This window comes from Chelonoidis abingdonii, chromosome 9 (genome assembly GCF_003597395.2).
Source record: "Chelonoidis abingdonii isolate Lonesome George chromosome 9, CheloAbing_2.0, whole genome shotgun sequence".
NCBI classification, from domain to species: domain Eukaryota; kingdom Metazoa; phylum Chordata; order Testudines; family Testudinidae; genus Chelonoidis; species Chelonoidis abingdonii.
Genome location: NC_133777.1, coordinates 52,254,801 through 52,262,919, shown reverse-complemented (window position 1 = coordinate 52,262,919; position 8,119 = coordinate 52,254,801). Strand labels below are relative to the sequence as shown.

General features: G+C 49.5%; 1 long non-coding RNA gene across 2 annotated transcripts; it reads right to left on the bottom strand.

The window, feature by feature from the left end:
• Positions 1-1,204: 1,204 nt before the first annotated feature.
• On the bottom strand, positions 1,205-5,119 carry LOC142047269 (uncharacterized). Of its 2 annotated transcripts, none has more exons than XR_012656459.1 (2): positions 4,986-5,119; positions 1,205-3,131 (listed from the first exon to the last, which is right to left on the bottom strand). It is a non-coding gene; the product is annotated as an uncharacterized LOC142047269 (long non-coding RNA). The 2 variants fall into 2 exon arrangements; XR_012656460.1 differs by having other exon boundaries at positions 4,995-5,119.
• Between the last annotated feature and the right edge of the window lie 3,000 nt (positions 5,120-8,119).

The window sequence follows — 8,119 nt, the reverse complement described above, 5'->3', positions numbered from 1 at the left end:
TCTGCACTGTAAATCCCGAGATGTACACACTGCCAAGCCACTTAGTGCACAGAAACTGCGCAGTTGCAGCACTCTAAAAAAACCACCCCAACTAGAGGCATACAGCTTTCTGTGTCGGGGCTACAGTGCCATGGTCCCAGCATAGACACCATGGTGATTACAGTGCTACAATTGGCCTCCAGGAGCTGTCCCACAATGCCTGTTCTCACCCCTCTGGTCATGAATTCTATTGCTCTGCCCTCAGATGACCAACTGTCATCCCCACCTCGTAAATTCTTTTGCAAATTTGAAAGTCTCCGTCCTGTTTGCTCGGTGGTGCAAGCAGTGGTCTCAGCGCATCTTTCCAGGTGGCCATGCCTGCTCCATGCACCAGGTGATCCCCCACTTGGAGCAATTCCGAGCTGCTGGACCTCATTAGTATTTGGGGGCGAGGCGGCTGTCCTGTCCTACCTGTGCTCCAGCTGTAGGAATTATGATACCTATGGACAGATTTCATGATGCATGACAGAAAAGGGCCATGGCTGGGACACATTGCAGTGCAGGTTCAAAGTGAAGGAGCTGCAGAATGCCTACCACAAGGCCCGGGAGGCAAACCACTGCTCCGGTGCTGCACCCACAAGTTGCCGGTTCTACAAACAGTTGGACTCAATACTTGGTGGCGACCTCACCTCCCCTGTGAAGACCCCTGTGGATATTTCGTTGGCTCGCATGCCAGTCGAGAGTGGACCAAGCCAGGAGGAGGAAATCTTGGATGAGGATATGCAGAGGGCGGACCCAGAGGCAGAGAATGACTCGGAAGCTAGAGATGCATGCAGCCAGGAGCTCTTTTCTACCCCAGAGGAGCCTAGCCAGTGTGACGTTCCCCTCTGGTGTTGTCTGGACCAGTGATCTGCTATGCCACTCCAATCCTTGACTCTGGGAGCCAGCCATCCTGCTCTGCTGTGAGAAGCCCCACTTCTGGGCTGTTGACACACAGCCTCTGACATGTAAGCTGCTCCCAGCTACTTACAACTGAATGACATTAGTCAATATCTCGGGTCCCAGAAACAACCCTAGGAACCTCCATCTTGCAGTGTCCAGTTATGCCCACTGATGCTGCAAGCTTATATAAGTTTGTCAATTTAACAAAGAAATTGATATGTACCAGACTTGTTATCCCAAGGGGAGTCTCTGACATGCTTCAAACCAAATGCACCACTTCAGGTAGAATAAACAAACAGATTTATTAACTATAAAGGTAGGTTTAAGTGATTATAAGTCAAAGCATAACAAGTCAAATTTGGTCAATTGAAATAAAAGCAAAACGCATTCTAAACTTATCTTAACACTTTCAATGTCTTTACAAACTTAGATTCTTCTCACCAAAGGCTGATTGCTCTTCAGCCAGGCTCTCTCTTTTGATCTGCTCTTCAATCAGTTGGTGGTGGTGGTGTCTGTAGATGTAGGAGGAAGAGCGAGAGCATGGCAAAATGTCTCTCCCTTTTATCATGTCCTGTGACAAAGCTCTGTCCTTGTCTCTGTGGGTCCCATCCTTCCTGGCAGATTTCACTAGTCTCAGAGGGTCACTAAGACCCTCCACATAGCCCTTCTCTCTCTAGAGGCAAGGATCACAGCCTACTGAGCCATTTTGATCATAAGCCAGCAAGGGAGGTGAGGAGAAGCTACTGTCCCTTGCACAGTCTCTGTTGTCTCCCAGTCTGAATGATTAATTCGGGGGGAGAAAAAGGGAGAGCTCGGGCTCACCTTCTACTCTGAGCTCCAGCCCAGGGACCCTAATAGTATCATCTATGGTAGCTGACCTTTTGGAAAGAGGATGTGTACAATTCCCTGGGCCACTTCCCCACAGTAGCCCCCACTTCCTCAATATCTACTTCACCCTTACCTCAGGGCCTCCTTCCTTGTGCCTGATATGGTTTGCACTGCTCTGTTTCTCCCACAGCATGGCTTCCTCCTACAGCTCCTGACACTCTCCCACCTGACTAACTGGGAGACTTTTAACTAGTTTCAGCCAGCTCCTGAATGGCTTCAAGTGTCCCAGTCACTGTCTTCCTTGCCTTATGGAAAGATCTTAATTGGCCCCAGGTGTCTTAATTGACCTGGAGCAGCTGCCATTTGCTTATCCTGGTCACAGGGATTTGTTTAGCCTGTGGCTAATATATCTATCTCCCACTACTTTACTGTAGCCATCTGGCCTTTCCCCATCACAGTCCTTTCTTTTCTCTTTGCTTCCCCCCGCCCCCCAACCTTCAGAGTCAGGTGAACATTACGTCATCACAGTTCCAAACTGACCAAAGGAAGGGGATGACTCCCTCGAGGTCTAACTGATTCTTTTGTTGCTGCATGAGCCAGTGTCCATTGTTCCTGTGAGGCTGGGCTGGGTTTGTCCCATCCGTGCTCTGATGAGATGTGAACTGTCTCTCTGTTATTGGAGAGTTTTTGCATGGGCTTGCTTTAAGCCATGAGGATACATTTTCAGCCTCAGAACTATAAAACCTATAACCTTATTATAACATTACTGTAACAATTACTATAACGTCACTATAACAACCATGCTCAGTGCATCATGAGCCTTCCGAAGACACCCAACATGACAAACTTTGCATTGGTTACCACACAGTCATTTTATAAAGATGAACATGGGGGTGCAGGGTTTTCTCTTGAGGTACAGAGCATCACCACACAGCAGTTGGAGCTTGGTGAAGCACAAAGAGGAGAGGAGGCCCCTGGTAAGTGGATCTGAATTTGTGAATTGCTGAAGAGAGTTGTTGGGGCAGGAGGGTTGCAGAAAGCAGGCTTGTCTCCCACCGCATGCCTAGTCTGAGTGGCGGAACAGGCTGTTGATAGACTCCCTCACTTCACAGGAATCTCCGTCAGAGATCTCCAGGAAATTCTCATGGATTTACTGGGCAATCCACTGCTGCAGGTTCCTCAGCAGAGCTGCTTTGTTTCTTGCCCCATTAACAGTAACTTTCCCATGCCACTGTGCCATCACGGGGGTGGGGTGGGGGGAACCATTGCTGCACACAGGCAAGCCGCATAGGGGCCAGGGCGGAAGATGCAGGCTTGGAGAAGACCTCCCTTGATTCCCTGGTCATCCTCAGCGGCGAGATATCTTCCATAATGATCACATCCTGTGAAAAGTGTGGAAACAGGAATGATTATGGTTTGAGCATTGGCCTGCTAACTCCAGGGTTGTAAGTTCAGTCCTTAAGGTGGGTATTTAGAGAACTAGGCTAAAGCTGTGTCTGGGGATTGGTCCTGCTTTGAGCAGGGGGTTGGACTAGATGACCTCCTGATGTCCCTTCCAACCCTGATATTCTGTGATTATCAGGGTCCACCTACAGTGCTGGCTGTCCCCAAGAGCCATGTGGCCAGTGTACAGCAGGGTCTAGGAAGTGTGATTTACCCTGTCCCTGTGGCTACTCACCATTTTGGGGGTCTTGTGGCTCATGTGTGCTTGCCTGGGGTCAGCCAATTAGTGACAGGTTTGTGTGTACTGGCTGTGTTTTAAAGCACCGATTCAGTGTTGTCTGTTTTGCAAACAATACTGCTTCTGTAAAATGTTGCATTTAAACTTCACAGAGATGACTTTGGGAGCCCAACCTCCCTCTTTGTTATCGGCAGCAAAACAGCTGCACAGAAATAGAAAGCGGCCAAGAAGAACTAAGGAGTACTTTCTCCATGAGGTTATGATGCACTCTGCCGCCGAGAAACAGAATTGAAGGAGTGATGAGACAGCGAGAAGAGAGACCGAAAGAAGAATGCCGCACATGAGAAAGAAGCCACGTAGCAGCTCTTAAACTTTATAGAGCACCAAGTGGACACACTCCAGGCAATACTAGTTCTTCCAACCAAGCAGCTCCATGCCCATCCTCCCTTGCAACCACTGTCACAAAACTCTTTCCCATGCGCCACACAGACATCATCAACACACTGTTATCAACCTCCTGGCTCCACTCTCTACCAGCAGCATTCCACTCCTCCCTCCTCACAGTCCAGCAGTGCGGACTTCCACTACCCACTGCACTCAACACCCTTCCCTCTGCAGTTTGGCCCTGCTGAAGTACAGCACCCTCTGCACTGAACTCCAAAGGAGAAGGTTGGGTATGATCCCTGGACATACACAAATCTGTAGCTATCCCAGGACCCCTCCTCCTCTTGAGACCCTCCCATCCCCCTCCCTGCTGATGAATTTTTTTGTTTGACTCTCTCCTCTGGTTGTTGTCCTTTAATAAAAGAATTGTGTTGGTTTGAAAGCAATCTTTATTAAGTGAAAGCAAAAAGAGCCCTGCAAAGCAACATACAATTATATTAAGCCGCCTTCTTGCATCATGTGCACGGATCACCTCCTAGCATTACAGTCCTTGCAATCATGAGCATATATTAGTGGCTTTCAGCTTCAAATTGCTGACTCAAGGCATTTCTGATCCTTATGGGCCCACTGTCTGAGTTCCCTCCCCACTCTGAACTCTGGGTACAGATGTGGGAACCTACATGAAAGACCTCCTAAGCTTATATTCTACCAGCTTAGGTTAAAAACTTCCCCAAGGCACAAATTCCTTTCCTTGTCTCTGGACAGTATTGCTGCCACCACCAAAGTAATTTAAACAGAAATTTAGGGATGGGTCACTTCGAATCCCTATTCCCCCCAAATATCCCCCCAAGCCCCTTCACTCCCTTTCCTGGGGAGGTTTGAGAATAATATACCAACCAATTGCCTTTAATGTAACTATAGACCAGACCCTTTATCTTTAGGACACTAAAAGCAATCAGGTTCTTAAAATAAGAACTTTATTATAAAGAAGAAAGTAAAAGAATCACACCTGCAAAATCAGGTAAGTTTACAGGTTAATAAAAAGATTTAAAACACAGAGGACTCCCCTCTGGACTCAAATTCATGGTTACAAAAGCAGGAATAAAACGACCTCTTAGCACAGGGAAAATTCACATGCTAAACCAAAAGATAACCTAATGCATTTCCTTACCTTACTTACAATTTTTGTAATCTTAGATGGATCGTTTCAGGTAGGTTCTCAGGAGATGTACCTGCCTGGTCTCTCTCTCCATCCGGAGGGGGAACAAAGAGAGCACAAACAAAACCTCCCCCACCCAGATTTGAAAGTATCTTCTTTCCTTATTGGTCCTTCTGGTCAGGTGCCAACCAGGTTATTTGAGCTTCTTAACTTCTTACAGGTAAAGCGATTCAGTACAGTTGCCAAGGAAGGATTTTATGCTACTCTTTCCTTTATATTTATGACATCCGCACTGTGCCCCTCTAACAGCCCTGGTCTCTGGCTGTTCAAACTCAGCCTCCAGGCACTGAGCCTCTGCAGTCCAGCCCTGAGTGAAGTTTTCACCCTTCCTTTCACAAATATTATGGAACATACAGCATGAAGCTATAAGCATACAAATATTGTCATCAGCCATGTCCAGCTTCCCTTACAAGCATTGCCAGTGGGCTTTTGAACAGCCAAATGCACACTCAACAGTCATTCTGCACTTGCTCAGCCTGTTGTTGAACTGCTCCTTGCTGCTGTCAAGTTGCCTCGTGTATGGCTTCAGAAGACACGGCATTAAGGGGTAGGTGGGGTCTCCCAGGATCACAATGGGCATTTTGACTTTCCCTACGGTGAACTTCTGATCCGGGAAGAAAGTCCCTGCTTACAGCTTCTTGAACAGGCCAGTGTTCCGAAAGATGCGTGTCATGCACCTTTCCGGACCAACCTGCTTTAATGTCTGTGAAATGCCCACGTGATCCACAAGTGCCTGCAGAACCATTGAGAAATACCCCTTGCAATTAATATACTCAGTAGCTAGATGGTCAGGTGGCACACACATTCCAATTCTGGCATCTATTGCTCCTCCACAGTTAGAGAAGCCCATTTGTGCAAAGCCATCTACAATTTCACTCACATTGCCCAGAGTCACGGTCTTTCGGAGCAGTATGCAATTAATGGTCCTGCACACTTCCATCAAGACGACTCCAACAGTTGATTTCCCCATTCTGAACTGGCTAGCGACTGATCAATAGCAGGCTGGAGTAGCCAGATTCCACAGTGCAATTGTCATGCACTTCTCCAGCGACTGAGCAGCTCTCGTTCCTGTGTCCTTGCGCCGCAGGATGGAGGCGAGCTCAGCACATAGTCCCATGGAAGTGACTTTCCTCATCTGAAAGTTCTGCAGCCATTGCTCATCATCCCAGACGTGCATCACAATATGATCCCACCACACAGTGCTTGTTTCCTGAGCCCAAAAGCGGCGTTCCATTGTGGTCAGCAGCTCTGTGAATGCCACAAACAATCTCATGTCATAACTACTATGCAGGGCAAGATCAGTGTCACACTCCTCTTGCATTTTGTAGTTTAAGGAATAACTCCACTGCCACTCGTGACATGTTGGTCAGAGCGAGCAGCATACTGGTCTGCAGTTCAGGATCCATTTCTGCAGCCTGAGAGAGGCAGAGCGCTCAGTACACAAACAATTGAATGGGGAATGAAGCATAGGGATTGCTGGGATGTGAAACAGTGCATCACAGGTCATTGGAACCCTCCGCTTTCCCACAAGTCTTAGTGGCAAAAGAGGAAGAGGAGCTTTGTGGGATAACTGCCTAGAGTGCACCGCTCTGAATAGCGCTACAAGTGTAAACAGGCTATTGCTCAGGCAGCTGTCAGTGTGAACATACAACATCGGTTTCCCTTCAGCGCTCTCTGAGCGCCACTGTAACTGCTGGTGCAGTTACTTTGCCAGTGTAGACGAGCCTTTAGATCTGAATATGAACCATCTCACTTTCACCCACCTTGAACAACCTTTCTAGATCAAATATCTGCATGGGGGTAAAATTTCCCAGGGTAAAAGCAATAGAAGCACTTTCTCCTCCCCCAAAGCAACAAAAAGCTTTAAGAAACGCTGCATCTTAAACAATGTGTCCAGCCTGCATAGACTTTTTGGTAAGGTGGCCTCAGCAGTGTCAGGTTTACAATGGTGCCATGGAACTGGGCCAATGCTCAGAAGGGGCCCCAGCCTGCTCTGCTTGCACTGTGCCCTGAGACCCTGCCAGTCCACTAGCTCCCCCCCCGCCCACCACTTGCTCCTCTTGGCCTGCCTGTCTGCCAGACGAGGGCTCCTCTTCACCCCCTGACCCCACCTGCTGGCTTCTCTCTGCCCCCCTTGCCAGACCCCAGTGCACCTCTGGCTCCGGGCAGTCTCTGCTTCCCACCACGTATAGGGCCCTACCTGTCTCCCTGAAGCTGAGCTGCCTGTGACTGGTACAGAAGCCTGCCCAGTCTCAGACAGTTGATGTGGGAGACAGTGAGGGGAGCTTGGCTGGGCCCCTCCAGGCAAGTGGGTCCTGAGGGAGCCCAGCCAGGGCAGGCCCTGGCCTGGCTGATTGCGCCCTTCCTGAGGGGCCGAAGCGATTCTCGGCCCTGGGACCAGCCCTGACTGCATTGCTGGCTCAGCCCAGCATACACAGCCACTTCCCAGCAAGGCTGGTGAGTGCGGCCAGGCAGGGCATGGGGGAGTGGGTCTCTGGAGGGCCAGGGTGGTGGTGGTGGTGCTGGGCTGTGAGGGGGTGCGGAAGACCTATGTGTGCTGGGGCACTAGGGAGTGGGGGTTCTGTGTGGGGTGCGGGGCAGTTGTGGTGGGGCTTTGGGCAGGGGGGCGCTGGGCAAGGGTGTTGTGCAGGGCGTTGTGCATTTGTGGCAGGGTCTGGGGTGTGTGTGCTGTGCAAAGCGGGTCCGGGAGTGTGTTCCAGTGTTGGGTGGGGTGGCTGTGTGGCACGGTATGGGCCCACTCCAAGGGGAAGGGGCACGCTGGCAGCACAGGGCCAGGGGGACCATTGTGCAACTGGCAACTGCCAGTTTGTAAATAGTGCCCTTGCTCCAGGGACCAATCCTCCCCATGCCATGCTCCATTGCCCCATAGGGGCCCACAAATATGTTTGGCTCCGGGCCCACAAAAAGTTAAAACAGGGAATAGCTTTTGTGAAGCTGAAAAGGAGATTTTTCAATTTGCAGGAATGAGTGTGTGAGGAAGGGAAAAAATGGTCGGAGGGGTAGGTGAATGGTTTTGTAATGAGGTATAAATCTTCTTCCCCTGACTCACTTTGCTTTAAGAAATT